The 16602-nt window shown below is 43.8% G+C and overlaps 1 protein-coding gene across 1 annotated transcript in view; it reads right to left on the minus strand.

Annotated features, from left to right (window-relative positions):
* Window positions 1-15709, minus strand: part of LOC122558870 (uncharacterized) — a 104317-nt gene extending 88608 nt beyond the window's left edge. Inside the window, exon 1 of the mRNA XM_087994128.1 lies at window positions 15690-15709. The gene's annotated coding sequence lies outside the window, so the exon portion shown is untranslated. The remainder of the gene's footprint in view (window positions 1-15689) is intronic.
* Window positions 15710-16602: the final 893 nt, after the last annotated feature.

Raw genomic sequence — 16602 nt, forward strand, 5'->3', positions numbered from 1 at the left:
TGTATTTCATTGGCTGCAAACAGCTTGGAACATCCTGCAATTATGAAAGGTTAAATTTTTTCCTTTCCCAGCCCTTACTTTTCCCTCACACAGAATTTACTCTATTAGTTAAATAGTAGGAGCAAAGTACTGCAGATGTTGGAATCTGTACTGAAACAAAAAATGCTGGAGATCACATTGGGTCAGCCAGCATCCATGGAGACTGAGCAAGCTAACATTTCAAGTTTAGATGACTCTTCATCAGAGCACCACCAGAGCATCATCGTGCCCTAATGAAGAATTATCTAGTTGTTATGATCCCTCTACGTTAATTAGTTTGTACAGTTTTGGATTCCTTGTTACTTTGGTTAGACCCTCAGCATGTGACTGTTATAACTATCATGTAATTCCAGCTATTTGGTTTGTCTCCAGTGTCACCTTATTTTTAATTTTTTGTAATTATCTCCCTGCCTCAATTAATTGGATGATGGGCCAAACCCTTCACTGGCAATTCAGCTGTTGACACTTCACTCACACCGTCTGACACTGTTGATCATGTGCAGAGACACTCCACTCACACCATTTAGATGATCTTTTGATCTCTCTGCCCATTGGTCTCTCTGCCCATTGGTCTCTCTGCCTACACATTCTGTGCCTGTATGCTTTTCCTCAATTCACCTGACAAAGGGTCAGGGCTCTGAAAGCTTGTGATTTCAAATAAACCTGTTGAACTATAATCTGGTGATGTGCGACGTCTGACCTCGTCCTCGCCAGCTTAATGCTGGCACCTCCACACCGCAAAATTGATAACACCCATTTGAGCAGTGCTCTTTCTCTCATTGACCATCTTTCGTGAAAACTTCATGAGCATACGTAGGTTCATTAGCATTTCCAGCTAATACAGGAGAGTTTTTATGATGGTGTCTATATCGATTATACAGGGAATTTTAGGAGCTCAAAAGACATGCTTTCCCTTTGGAAATCTCTATTATGTCAGGTGCTAGTGAGATGAGATGCACCAACAGAGGGATCCAACACAGGCCAGACTGCATGAGAGATTGCCTGTGACCATTTTCACACCAACATATACAGGCAGGTGAACACAATACGCACTTCAACAGGTTGCCACATGCAGAGGCTAACCTTGAACATTGATGGTATTAGTGACCAGCAACAGCGTAAATGTGCTTTGCTAGATGGCTCTTTAGAAACATTACCACAATGGTAAGAATGCTCCGAATAGCACTGCTGAAGGAATGCCACAATGATGAAAGCAAAATATTGCTGTTGCTAGAAATCTGAACCTCAGCCTGTCTGGCAGTCTCTTGAAAGTAGAGTCGGAGGTAGATAGGATAGTGAAGAAAGCGTTTGGTATGCTTTCCTTTATTGGTGAGACCATTGAATATAGGAGGTAAAAACAATGACTGCAGATGCTGGAAACCAGATTCTGGATCAGTGGTGCTGGAAGAGCACAGCAATTCAGGCAGCATCCGAGGACAGGCAAAATCGACGTTTCGGGCAAAAGCCCTTCATCAGGGAGTTGGCCAGTCATGTTGCAGCTGTACAGGACATTGGTTAGGCCACTTTTGGAATATTGCGTGCAATTCTGGTCACATTCCTATTGGAAAGATGTTATGAAACTTGAAAGGGTTCAGAGAAGATTTACAAGAATGTTCCCAGGGTTGGAGGATTTGAGCTAAAGGGAAAGGTTGAATAGGCTGGGGCTGTTTTCCCTGGAGCATTGAAGGCTGAGGGGAGACCCTATAGGGGTTTATAAAATCATGAGGGGATGGATAGGATAAATAGAAAAAGTCTTTTCCCGGGGGTGGGGGAGTCCAGAACTAGAGGGTATAGGTTTAGGGTGAGAAGGGAAAGATTTAAAAGCGTCTTAAGGTACAACTTTTTCATGTAGATGGTGGTGTGAGTATGGAATGAGCTGCCTGAGGAAGTGGTGGAGGCTGGTACAATACAGCATTTTAAAGGCATCTGGATGGGTATATAAATAGGAAGGGTTTAGAAGAATATGGGCCAAGTGCTGGCAAATGGGACTAGATTAGGTTAGGATAGCTGGTCGGCATGGATGAGTTGGACTGAAGGGTCTGTTTCCGTGCTGTACATCTCTATGATGCTGTGACTCTATCTGTGTAGAGAAACACAGAGAGAACTGTAGTTCTGAAGAAGATTCATTCTGGACTCAAGCGTTAACTGCATCTCTCTCCACAGATGTTGCTGGACCTACAGTGTTTCTTCAGCAATTTCTGTTTCAATCCCAGAATGGTCTTCAGCTTGATTGGCAACTGCTGCCAGGCTGCCACAGATTTGACTGGTAGACATCAACTAATTTATCTGGAAATAGCAATGGAAAATCTGTCTTTCAAGGGCCATTGCCATCAAAAGAAAAAAGGTACTGAATTGCATAAATGCATCTTCTGCTACCATCACTCTGCCTTGGTAAATCACCGTATTGATTAATTGTTGGGACTGAGAAAAGGTGGGGGTAGGGGAAATGAGGAAGCTGGAGAAATCTGCATTCATCCCTTGTGGTTGGAGGGTTCCTAGGCGGAAGATGAGTTGCTCTTCCTTCAGGCGTTGTGTTGCCATGGTCTGGTGATGGAGGAGGCCAAGGACCTGCATGTCCTTGGCGGAGTGGGAGGGGGAGTTAAAGTGTTCAGCCACGGGGCGGTTGGGTTGGTTGTTGCGGGTGTCCCAGAGGTGTTCTCTGAACCATTCCGCAAGTAGGCGGCCTGTCTCCCGAATGTATAGGAGGCCACATCGGGTTCAGCAGATGCAGTAAATGATGTGTGTGGAGGTGCAGGTGAATTTCTGATGGATATTGAAGGATCCCTAGGGGCCTTGGAGGGAAGTGAGGGGGGAGGTGTGGGCGCAAGTTTTGCATTTTTTGCGGTTGCAGGGGAAGGTGCCGGGAGTGGAGGTTGGGTTGGTGGGGGGTGTGAATCTGACAAGGGAGTCGCGGAGGGAGTGGTCTTTCCAGAACGCTGATAGGGGTGGGGAGGGAAATATATCCTGCCACCTCCAAACGGACTCCACCACAAGGGATGAATACAGATTTCTCCAGCTTCCTCATTTCCCCTCCCCCCACCTTTTCTCAGTCCCAACCCTCAGACTCAGCACCGCCTTCTTGACCTGCAATCTTCTTCCCGACCTCTCCGCCCCCACCTCCTCTCCGGCCTATCACCCTCACCTTAACCTCCTTCCACCTATCGCATTCCCAACACCCCTCCCCCAAGTCCCTCCTCCCTACCTTTTATCTTAGCCTGCTTGGCACACCTTCCTCATTCCTGAAGAAGGGCTTATGCCCAAAACGTCGATTCTCCTGCTCCTTTGATGCTGCCTGACCTGCTACGCTTTTTCAGCAACACATTTTTAAGCTCTGATCCCCAGCATCTGCAGTCCTCACTTTCTCCTAAATATCTCACCAGCCCTACCTGCGAGTTTCGTTTGAATCAACAAAACTCACATGCCACTGGTCACTGCAATTGTTTAGCCACCTTTTCAAATGAGATGAAAAAGCCTTCCATATCCTTCTCATCAAATTTAGGCAATGCTAGAACATACTTAAACAGTTTCTCACTGGGCTTCTGACTACCAGGGGCTTGCTCATCCTTACTCTCTTCCTCCCTAAGCCTACCTTTATCTCCAGCCTTTTAAGCTGATTTTCCTTTTTAAGTATCACTTTTGAAGTTAAAAAGCTCTCTCTTTTTCTTTCTCTGCTCTCTCTCTATCCCTCTCTTCTGCTGCTCTCTCTTTTTCTCTCACCTCCAACTCAAGCTGCTTCATTTGCAATTGAATTCTTGCCGTCTCTATAGATTCTGATGGTTCCTCCAGCAAATGCTGAGCTACTCCTGCAATTATCTCTCCTTTTCTCACAGAAGCAGGCAGTCCCAATTCTAGCTTCTCTGCTAATTCCTGCAGCTGGGTCTTATTCTTTTGCAAAACTTCCAATGTCACCGCATACACATCCAGAAAACTTTTGGTGACTGAAAGAGCCATTCCTATTTCTGTTTATCAGCGGCAGCAGCAACTCAAAGGGCGGGAGCTTGCACCAGGGGCCTGCCGGGAGCAGTGAGTCACTGATTTGTGCTTTTAAATTTGAAGTCAGAGAGCAGAGATTTCTAGGAAAGGAGGGACTTCTTATTTTTATTTCCGTCCAGCTATATAAGTCAGTGTCTTCTCAGCAGGAATGTGCTGGCAGACTACAAACTGGTTTGAAATGTGTCTACTTCAACGCCAGAAGTATCTGAAATAAAGTAGGTGAGCTTGCAACATGGATAGATACCTGAGACTTCAACGTTGTGGCCACTTCAGAGACATGGATAGAACAGGGTGACAATGGATGCTGCAGGTTCCAGGGTTTAGATCTTTCATTAAAAACAGGCAAGGCGGTAAAAGAGGGGGAGATGTGGCCTTGTTAGTCAAAGATAGTACAATGGTGGCTGAGAGAATTTTTGATGAGGACTCATCTACCTAGGTAGTGTGGGCTGAGGTTAGAAACAGGAGAGGGGCAGTCACACTGCTTGGAGTTTTTTATAGACCTCTGCAGAGTTCCAGGGAGGTGGAAGAGAGGATTAGCAAAAGTATTCTGAGTAGGAGTGAAAGGACCAGTGTGGTCATCATGGGGGACTTTAATTTCCCCAACAATGACTGGAAATGTTATAGCTCTAATACGTCGGATGGATCAGTTTTTGTCCAATGTGTGCAGGAGGGTTTCCTGACAAAGTATGTCGAAGAGCTGACAAGAGGGGAGGCCACACTAGATCTGGTGCTTGGTAATGAACCAGGCCAGGTGTTTGATTTAGTGGTAGGTGAGCACTTTGGAGAGACTGACCATACTTCAATTACGTTTAGTTTAGCGATGGAAAGCAATAGGTACATGCCACAGGTCAAGAGTTATCAATGGGGCAAGGGCAATTATAATGTGATTAGGCAAGAATTAGGATGCATAGAATGTGGTAGCATACTGCAGGGGATGCAGACAATCGAAATGTGGAGCTGGTTTAAGGAACAGATATTGTGTGTCCTTGATAGGTGTGTCCCTGTCAGGCAGGGAGGAAGTGATAAGGTAAGGGAACCGTGGTTTACAACGGAAATTGCATCTCTTGTTAAGGAGAAGAAGGAGGTGTTGATGAGGCAAGATGGTACAGATGAGGTGATGGAGAGTTACAGATCAGCTAGAAAGATTTAAGAGAGAGTTAAGAAGAGCAAAGAGAGGACACAAGTAGTCTTTAGCAAATAGAATAAAGGAGAACCCTAAAGCTTTCTATAGGTATGTGAGGAATAAAAGGATGATTAGGGTACAAATAGGGCCAGTCAAAGACAGAAGTGGGAAGTTGAATGTGGACCCTGTAGAGATCGGAGAAGTGCTAAATGAACAATTCTCATCTGTTTTCACTCAGGAAAAGGAGAATATTGTAGAGAAGAAGAATGAGGTATGAGATATTAGACTAGAAAGGATCGAGTTTAGTTACGCACGGGTGTTATCAATTCTAGAAGGAGTGAAAGTAGACATGTCCCTGAGCTGGATGCGATTTATCCGAGGATTCTCTGGGAAGCTAGGGAGGAGATAGCAGAGCCATTGGCTTTGATATTTGAGTTGACATTGTCTGCAGGTTTAGTACCTGAGGACTGGAGGATTACAAATGTTGTGCCATTGTTCAAGAAGGGCAGCAGAGATGAGCCAGGTAATTATAGACCAGTGTGCCTTACTTCTGTTGTTGGAAAGGTTTTGGAAAGGATTATAAGAGATAAAATTTATAATCATCCAGCAAACAACAATTTGATTTCAGATAGTCAACATGGTTTCGTCAAGGACAGGTTGTGTCTCACAAACCTCACTGAGTTTTTTGAGAAGGTGACCAAGCATGTAGATGAGGGTAGGGCAGTTGACGTGGTATACATGGACTTCAGTGAAGTCTTTGATAAGGTTCCAAATGGTAGGCTGATGGAGAAAATGCAGAGGTATGGAATTGAGGGTGATTTAGCTGTTTGGATTAAAAACTGGCTTTCTGGAAGATGGCAGCGAGTGGTGGTTGATGAAAAATATTCAGTTTGGAGTCCGGTTACTAGTGGTGTGCCACAAGGATCTGTTTTTGGACCATTGCTGTTTGTCATTTTTATAAATGACTTAGACATAGGCGGATGGATTAGTAAATTTGTAGACAACACTAAAGTTGGTGGAGTAGTGGACAGTTTGGAAGAATGTTACAGGTTGCAGCGGGACTTGGATAAACTGCATAATTGGGCTGAGAGGTGGCAAATGGAGTTCAATGCAGCTAAATGTGAGGTGATGCACTTTGGGAACAATAACAGGAAGGCAGAGTACTGGGTCAATGGAAAGATTCTTGGCAGTGTGGATGTGCAGAGGGATCTTGGAGTCCATGTACATAGGTCCCTGAAAGTTACCACCCAGTGGATAGTACTGCTAAGAAGGCATACGATGTGTTAGATTTCATTGGTAATGGGATTGAGTTCCAGAGCCGTAATATCATGCTGCAACTATACAAAACCCTAGTGCGGCCACACTTGAAATATTGTGTACAGTTCTGGTTGCCCCATTACAGTAAATGTGGAAGCATTGGAAAAGATGCAGAGAAGATTTACCAGGATGTTGCCTGGTCTGGAGGGAAGGTCTTGTGAGGAAAGGCTGAGGGACTTGGGTCTGTTCTCAATGGAAAGAAGAAGGCTAGGGGAGGATTTGATAAAGACATACAAGATGGTCAGAGGATTAGATAGGGTAGACAGTGAAAGTATTTTTCCTAGGATGATGACGTCAGCTTGTAAGAGGGGGCATAACTGCAAATTGAGGGGTGATAGATTTAAGACAGATGTCAGAGGAAAGTTCTTTACATGGAGAGTGGTAAGGGCATGGAATGCCCTACCTGCTAATGTAGTCAACTCAGCCACATTAGGGAGATTTAAACAATCCTTAGATAAGCACATGGATGAATTTGGGATAGTGTAGGGGGACGAGCTGAGAATAGTTCACAGGTCAGCGCAACATCGAGGGCCAAAGGGCCTGTTCTGTGCTGTATTGTTCTATGTTCTATGTTCTATCCCAAGATTTGTCTACCCAACCAAACCAACACCCGAAATAAAGACACTAGCAACTACCATTCACTGTTAAAAATTCCGCAAAGAGCCCCCAATCTGTTATGGAGTAGGTCAGACCACCCAAAATATTCTTAAGCAGGTGGCCCAGACCATAACTTTGCAATTTGTTTTGGTAAGTGTACAGTGAAAGCTACCTGTTAGCAAAAGTTAGCGAGGTTGACTACCAGGTTTAAAACAGACAAAAAAAATTCTTCACAAAATTACACAATGAAACACAAAGAACAGAATAAAGAACCCCTGCAGAACTCAGTCTACCCAAACTAGACTTAATTATGCTGTTCTGAATATACATAACAGTCCCAATAAGCAAACCTCCTTTAAACACAGTACAAAAAAGGGTCAGATGCTTACAGGTTGAAGTTAGAAGGGCAGAAGAGAGAGTTTCCACACAGCTCCCTGTTGAACTCTCAACCAGTTCTGGGCTGAACTAAACTCTCTAGCTGAGCTAGAGAGCTGATCATTGCCCTTTCATTCTACAGGTCACTTCTAAAACATGACCACTTTGGCCTGAAGTCTCATCTGTTTACATATAAATAAAAGGCCTCTAAAAATCCTTTTCATCTCTGTACCAAACCAGACTGATTGGAGCCCGGCCTGGTTTATTACCCCTCTGAAAAAATTCAAGGACAGAGTATCCTCGAGCCAAGGGACTGCTTTTAGAAAAAAAAGGGACTAGCTTTGTGACATGTTTTTGTGATTGTAATGAGGAATAAATATTGGTCAGAACACACTGAGGGCAGCTCTCTTGTTCTTTGAAATAGTACTAAGGCACCTTTTATGCCGACTGAATTTTAATGTGTCACCTGAAAGATGGTATGTCCTATATTGCAGCGCTCACTCAGTACTGCATTGGCCTGTCAGAAGAGCTTATGTCTGAAACATCAATTCTCCTGCTCCTTGGATGCTGCCTGACCTGCTGTACTTTTCCAACACCACACTCTCAACTCTGTCAATCTTTTGACAGGTGTTGTTTCAAAGTGTAAGGATCTGAAAGGGTACATGCTGAGGATTGCCTTAAGAACCACCCACTATGATAATGTTATACAAAGCTGGTGTGAGAACAGTTCAGGATCTTGAAGGAGGAGGTCTATCATCCAGATCCTCCTCAAAGACTGAGTAACAATGTCCATCATATTACTATATTATGTTCTTAGTTACGAATATGTAATAAACTACATCTCAATTAAGACAATAACCTCTTCTCGTTAGACTAGAAAATGATCTCCTTGGCCACGTAGTTTCCCAAAAAAAATATGGTGACAGCAATCACCCCCATGGTGAACAACAGTGCAGATAGCCTCATGTAACACAATAGGCAGTAGTGACCATCTCTGCTACAATATCCCAAAGTTGTGGAATGGAACCTGAATGTACAGAAACAGGACTGTTATCAAATGGGCTGCAGCAATCTCTGAAATGCCAATAATTCTGAAAATCTTCAATTTTATAGTAGTGGACAAACAAACAAACAAACCTGTACCTTCTATCTGTTATACTCAGAACTGGCCTCAATTCCACTGTTTTGGAAGCTAGTTGGACATTGTTTTATGTACAATTTCTCTCTTGAGCCTTAGATGTTCAAATGCGGAAGAAATTTCTCCTTTAATGACAAACCACACTTCATCTAGAAGCAAAATATTGCAGATGCAGGAAACCTGAAATAAAAACAAGAAGTGCTGGAGAAACTCAGCTGGTCGGTCAGCATCCGTGGACTTTTGGGTCTGACATGACTCTTCTTCAGAACTTCAATTAGACTCAAATTTAACTCTGTTTCATTTTCCATGTAGAGACCAGCACAGACACAATAGTCCAAAGAGCACTGTCCCATGCTGTAAAACTTCTATGAGATGCTACCAGACCTGCTGAATTTCTCCAGCTGTTTTATTTCACCCTCCCCTTCCCATCCTGGGCAGCTTGCTGAGCCTTCTCCATCATTACCCTACCATTCAGATCAACAAGTATTTTCTGTCAACATGAAAGCCACAAAATGGACAGGAAACTCAACATTTATTTTCGTGGATCAGCCCATTTTCCAAAGGGTGATGTTCTATCAGATCTCTCATTCATTAACGATGAATATCAGGAAAAAAAAACAGCAGTGTAGAAATCTCCAGCTAAGTGCTTTATACAACTTCTACCAACCTTTCCCTCTCTCCCTGGCAACACAGGGGTAATTCCAGTCCACTCAAGTATGAAACAGTCCATTACAAAGCACCACAGTGATAAGTCAATTAGCCCAATATCAGACTGCCAATATACAAAGGTAATACAGTATTGTACGTGAGAATTAGTGCTTGCCTTCTGCATTCATTTATAATTCATTTTGTAGCTAATATAAGAAATTCTAGCAATAATCACGAATTTGATTTAAAGAATACTTATTTGCGCTAGTAAGAAACAAAAGGTGAGCAAAGGTGTCTTTTCAAGACCAGTAATTTTACAAATAAACATACTTATGTGTATCCAAAAGTTTATGTTGATGATATACTGAATGAATCTTTGTGATAATCTAACACTCCATCTTCTTCTTTAATGAGTCATAAAGATCCACTCAACGCTGAAGCCTTAATTATTTACAATGCATGTTAATGACTTGGATAAAGAAACTGAGAGCACCGTAGCCAAATCTGCTGATGATACAAGAGTAGTTAGGAGGCCAAGTGGTGAGGAGGTCATAAAGGTAGAATTGTCTAAGACCCCCAGAGATTTTCAAAGAGGGGGTTGGGTGAATCTAATTAGGCAGGAGGCCAAATGATGGCTTCTCAATGGTAAGGTAAATGCTTGCTGTTAAGTTCTCAGAACCTTTCAGGTTGGTCAGCTTTTCAATTGATAGCAGCAGCAGCCTCTCTTGCATTCATTAACCTTCCATTAAGATTAACTTTCGAACAAACGGATAAGGAAATGTAGTTCATTCAGTCCATTAAGTCGGATCCACTATTCAATAAAATCATATCTAGTTTAACAGCAATCTCCAATTTATTCCCACTAACTCCTGATAACCTTTCAAACCCTTGCTTAACTTGTTTCTATCCTCATGCATCATTTGCAGTCCTCACTTTCTCCATGTTTCTGTCCATCCTTGCTTTAGAAATAATCAAGGACTCTGTGTCTAACACTTTTTCAGGAAGAGAGCTCCAAGTACCCACAACCCTCTGAGAGAAATTATTATTATCCATGTTTAAATGGGTGATCCCCTGGATTTTAAATAGTGGCCCCCAGTTCTTTAATACTCATTGATGTTCCCATCTTCTGGAATGACATTTGTGGGTGTGAATATGTTATTCAAACATGGAAACACATCTGCTGAAAACCCAACTATCTCTACAAAGCAGGCACCTGGTTTACTCCAAGCTGTCATGATAAAAATGTCTTCATGAACTTTCATCGATTTGAAGAAAAGCTATTTATTTATGCAAGTATTTCCAGTGTTAGGGCTGAAGCTTCTCTCTGCACGTCATGAACTTTCATTCATGTGCAATCTACCATCATGTCCTTAAATGTTAATAGCATTGGGGGATGTAGGCTCAGTCGGCTCACCAGCCTGCCCAACTAGGCAGTCTCACTGCTTGGTTTAGGCAAATCTGATGAGGTCAGGCAAGTGGGACTCAACTTAAAAGGTTGAGGAACTTAGAGTCATAGAGTCATAGAGATGTACAGCATGGAAACAAACCCTTCGGTCCAATCTGTCCATGCCGACCAGATATCCCAACCCAATCTAGTCCCACCTGCCAGCACCTGGCCCATATCCCTCCAAACCCTTCCTATTCATATACCCATCAAAATGCCTCTTAAATGTTGCAATTGTACCAGCCTCCACCACATCCTCTGGCAGCTCATTCCATACATGTACCATCTTCTGCGTGAAAAAGTTGCCCCTTAGGTCTCTTTTATATCTTTCTCCTCTCACCCTAAACCTATGCCCTCTAGTTCTGGACTCCCCACCCCCAGGGAAAAGACTTTGTCTATTTATCCTATCCATGCCCCTCATAATTTTGTAAACCTCTATAAGGTCACCCCTCAGCCTCCGACTTAAATGAGGAATTAAATTAAAGGGATGATAACATAAATGGGGGATTAACAGAAGAGATAGACAGAAACATTGATCAAATCAGGAAGTGCTAGAGAAACTCAACAGGTCTGGCAGCATCATCTGAAGAAGAGTCATATCAGGCACAAAATGTTAACTGTGTTTCTTTCTCCACAGATACTGCCAGAGCTGCTGAGTTTCTGTATCATTTTCTGTTGTAATTTCAGATCCAGCATTCACGCTACTTTGGTCCGATAGTGGAGAGGAGGACTGGGTGAAAAGATAGGGAGTGGAATTAAAGGAAGCAATGATTGAAGGCATGGAGGGATCCTGGAGAATGAGGGAGCAGACTAAGGGATGCAGAGGACAGGATAACAGTCATAGAGAGTAAGAGGGATAAGGAAGGATGGGAGCTAGCAATTGAGAGTGGGAAACACAGCGATGTGTCCAAGAGGGAGGAAGTGAATGGAGAGTGGGGTGGGGAAAGGTGTTGTAAGGGTTGAGGCTGGGCATGAGAATCTCATTGGGAGTAGGATCAGTGAGTAGAGCCAGAATATCCAGGGAGCTAGTGAAAAGGCGGAATGTCAAAGGGAGGGATTGAAGAAAGACAGAGGGAATGGGAGACAAAGGAATAGGGGACCAAGTGTTATGCAGGGAGTGAGGTAGGGAAATAACATTCTAAAGGGGGAGGGTAAAGGGTGAAGAAAGAAATGTTGACCACCACCCTCTTATGCCATCTTTTTTGCTAACTGAATACTTTGGAAAATGTGCTGTACAAAAGGGAGATGTCCCAGATCCATTTGCACCTATTTCAGAACAGCTAACACACACCCAAAACAAGATAATACACCTGAAAGTGCTGAAAGGTATAATGAGAGGCAATCCCTGAAGGTCTTTGCATTGCCAAAACAGGAGCTCAATGTCTAAAAACTGTGAACAGCTACCTCCCAATCATTTCCAGTCATTCATTGATCTTTCACAAGGAAGGTAGCTAATATTCATCAGCAGTACCGATGGTGATGGTTGGTTGGTGTGGTGGGAAGATGTCTGGTCTATGTAAAGTATTTATTCAGACTTCATTTACTTCCTCAGGCTCCACGTATATATTCCCTTCTTTGTCCTTGAGTAGATCTCTCCTTTCCATAGCTACCCTTTTGCTGTTAACATATGTATAAAATGCCTTGGGTGACGGTGGGTAGATGTCTGTTTGTCCATGCAGGACAAGTCACAAGCCTGTGTATGTGAGTGGTAATCCTGAAATGTTAAGCAGGATGAAACTTCCAATGTTTTTTTCTTATTCATTCATGGGTTATTGGTTTTTTAGATTAGATTAGATTACTTATAGTGTGGAAACAGGCCCTTCGGCCCAACAAGTCCACACCGACCCACCGAAGCGCAACCCACCCATACCCCTACATTTACCCCTTACCTAACACTACGGGCAATTTAGCATGGCCAATTCACCTGACCTGCACATCTTTGGACTGTGGGAGGAAACCCACGCAGACACGGGGAGAATGTGCAAACTCCACACAGTCAGTCACCTGAGTCGGGAATTGAACCAGAGTCTCTGGCGCTGTGAGGCAGCAGTGCTAACCACTGTGCCACCGTGCCGCCCACTGGTGTCACTGGCTGAAGCACTATTTATTGCCTATTCCTAGTTACCCTTGAGAAGGTGGTAGAGAACTGCCTCTTGAACTGCTGTAGTCTATTTGGTGTAGGTAGACCCACAATGCCCTTGGGGAAGGAGTTCCAGGATTGTGAGCCAATGACACTGAAGGAACTGTTATATATTCCCAAGTAGAATAGTGAGTGGCTTGGTGGGGAACTTGCAAGTGGTAGTCTTTGCATGTATTTGATGTTCTTGTCCTTTTAGATAGTACTGTTTGAACATTTGGAAGGTGCTGCCTAAGGAACCTTGATAAATTTGTGCAATGCATCTTGTTGGTAGTACATATTGCTGCTACTGCGCACCACCGTGTAGAGAGGGTACTTGTTAATGTGGTGCCATCCATGTGGGCTACTTTATCCTGGATGTCAAACTCCAAGAGTGTTGTTAGAGTTGTGCTCAAGACAAATGGGAAGTACTCAGTCACAGTCCTGACTTGTGTCTTGTAGATGGTGGACAGGCTTTGGGGAATTTAGAAGGTGAGTTACTTGCTGCAGGCTTCCTAGACTTTGACCTGCTCCTACTCAGCAGGGAGGCAATGGCCTAGTGGTACAATCACTGGACTGTTGGCCCAGAGACCTATACAATGTTCTGGGGACCCAGGGTCAAATCCTGCTAAGGCTGATGGTGGAATTTGAATTGAATAAATATCTGGAATTAAGAGTCTAATGCTGACCATCATTAATTGTCAGGGGAAAAGTCCATCTGGTTCACTAGTGTCCTTGTGGGAAGGAAACTGCTAATGTGACCTACATATGACTCCAGGTCCACAGCAATGTGGTTGACTCTCAACTGACCTGTGGGCAATTAGAGCTGGGGAATAAATGCTGACCTAGCCAATAATGCCCTCATACTGTGAATGAATTTTTAAAAATGCAGCCACAATAATTATATGGCTTGTCCATTTCTTCAATGTGAAGTATTTATAAAGGACTTCACTTGCTTTCTCTGGTTCCACGCATAAATTCCCTTCTTTGTCCTTGGGTTGATCTCTCCTTTCCTTAGCTACCTTCTGACTCTTAACATACATATAAAATGCCTTGGGATTCCCCTTAATCATACTTTGCAAGGACATTTCATGGCCCCTATTAGCCCTCCTAATTCCTTGTTAGTTCTTTCCTGCTTCCTTTATGTTCATTAAGGGCTTTGTCCGATTGCAGTATCCTAAATCTTATATATGCTTCCTTTTTCTTTTTGACTAAACTTATCTCTTACATCCAGGGTTGATGAATTTTCCAATCCTTATCTTTTATCCAACAGAAACATATGGGTCTCCTCTCAATTGTCCTTTAAAAGACTCCCATATGTGATGTGGACTCCCAGATGGATGTGGATTTACCCTCAACTGTCACCCCCAGTCTAATTTCTCCTGTTGTTGTCTAACACTGTTGGAAGTAGCCTTCCCCCAGTTTAGCACTTTCACCGTAGGATGAGCCTTATCCTTATCTGTAATTACCTTAAAACTTAAGGAGTTGGAATGTACCCAAAGTAATCCTCCACTGAAACTTTGATTAGCTGCCCAAGCTCATTTCCCAACACGAGGTTCAGTATGGACCCTTCCATAGCTGTACTATTGATAAATTAATTCAAGAAACCCTCCTGGCATCTAACAAATTTTGCCCCATCCAAGCCCGAGGCCCGAAGAACACAGCAAGCCAGGCAGCATCAGAAGGTGGAGAAGTCGACATTTCGGGTATAACTCTTCTTCAGGATTGGAGGTGGGGACAGGGGAGTTGCAGATAAAGAGGGGGGGATGGGGAGAAGAGTGGATTTGTGAGGTGCTGATACATGAACACAGGTAAAGGGTATGGCCTGGTTGACAGATGGGAGGAATGTAAAGCAGACATGTACAGGGGCTGGGCAGAGGTGGTACTGCTGATGCTGGAGATTAGAGTGAAGATTAGTGTGGTGCTGGAAAAATACAGCAGGCCAGGCAGCATCCAAGGAGCAAGAAAATCGATGTTTTGGACTTTTGCCTGAAATGTTGATTTTTCTGCTCCTCGTATGCTGCCTGACCTGCTGTGCTTTTCCAGCACTATGATAAGGCACAGTTATGGGATCATAAAAGAATGACTAGACAGTGGCACTGACTGTGGCAGACGACAAGAAACCCCACATTCTCCTGCGGCACTGCATCTGGTCACACACTGCCCCCGTTAGGAGAAAGTGAGGACTGCATATGCTGGAGAGTCAGAGTTGAAAAAGGTGATGCTGGAAAAGCACAGCAGGTCAGGCAGCATCGAGGAGCATGAGAGTCGATGTTTTTGGCATAAGCCCTTTATCAGTCCCCTTCAGCCATCTGATGCTTTCATCAGGCATGATACACTTCTTATTGCCCTCCCTAGGGAATATGGTGGCCCTGCACTCACTCTGCAACAGCAACTCCTAGCAAAGGGACAGTCACCAAATGTAGGCGTTGCCTTCTGTTTCTACCATGCCATCTCCAGGGTTGGATGTGAGCTAGGATGCTAAGTCCTCTGATGGTCCTGTACTCAGTGAGTGAAGTGTTGGCTGAGTGCCTTTTAAGAGTTGGAGCACAGGAGGTTTTGGCAGGAGGTAATATTTACTGCCTTGGGGCACTACAACCACAAGATATCAACATTAACTTCACCAGTTTCCTCATCTCCCCTCCCCCCACCTCATCTCAGATCCAAACCTCCAACTTGTCACCTCCCTCTTGACCTGACCTACGTGTCCACCTTTGTTCCCACCTACCTGCTCTATCCTCCCCACCTACCTATCACAATCACCCCCCACCTGCATCTACCTATCACCCATCCCACCCACCATAACCCCCAGGCCCAACTCCGAAACCCTATTTATTTCTCAGCCACCTTCCCCTTCCCCAGTCCTGATGAAGAGCACATGCCCGAAATATCAACTCACCTGCTCCTCAGATACTGGCTGACCTGCTGTGCTTTTCTAGCACCACACATTTTGATTCTGACTCTCCAGCATCGGCAGTTCTCACGTTCTTCTAATCTTGTCCTTTTACCTATGCATGATTATGTAATCATTTTTAAAGAATGTAATCCTACGAGAACTCCAAAACAACAACCACCACCCTGCTCCCTCCTTTCGGGAGTACATTCCTCCTACTTTTTGAGCCTGGCATGACACTTGGCCTCAGAAAAGAGAATTCTGCCGAAACAGTCTGCGAAGGAATATAAAAAAGGTTACAAGAAGGCCAAAAGCTTTTCCGATGAGGTAGAATGTGAAATTAAATGTATGAGGTGTCCACTCGGAATGAGACTGCAGAATCTTGCAGTACAGTGGAATCTGGGTGGGTTTGTACATGAATCACAAAACATTGGTGTGAAAAGACAGCAAGAAAGTTGTTGGAAAGGCAAATTGTTTAGAGCATGTGAGAACACATCAGACCAGTTGTGTGTACAGTAATAATCTTCTTGTTTAAGGTGTGGCATGTTTGTCTTGGAAGTAGTCCAGAGAAGTTTCATTTGGGAGATTCTCAGGTGAAGGGCTTGTTGTACGAGAAAAGAATTAAGATGATTGAGTCTGCATTGGTGGAGAACCATAGAACTGTTTGGTAAGTTAGTCTGAGATATGCTATAATGATGAGGTCAGGTTAATGCTTTGCTGATGCTGATATCTATGGGCAATCATTTCCCATGGAGTGTGCCCTGAAGTGTAGGGAAGTGTTGGCCAGTGAAAGGTCCAAAACGGTGCCAATGGCTGCAGCTGCCAGAAAAATGCTCTGACTTTCAGGAGAAAGTGAGGGCTGCAGATGCTGGAGACCAGAGTCGAGAGTGTGGTGCTGGAAAAGCACAGCAGGTCAGGC

The sequence above is a fragment of the Chiloscyllium plagiosum genome, unplaced genomic scaffold, assembly GCF_037043375.1.
Source record: "Chiloscyllium plagiosum isolate Xiang-an unplaced genomic scaffold, Cpla_swu_hap1 HiC_scaffold_14, whole genome shotgun sequence".
Classification (NCBI taxonomy): domain Eukaryota; kingdom Metazoa; phylum Chordata; class Chondrichthyes; order Orectolobiformes; family Hemiscylliidae; genus Chiloscyllium; species Chiloscyllium plagiosum.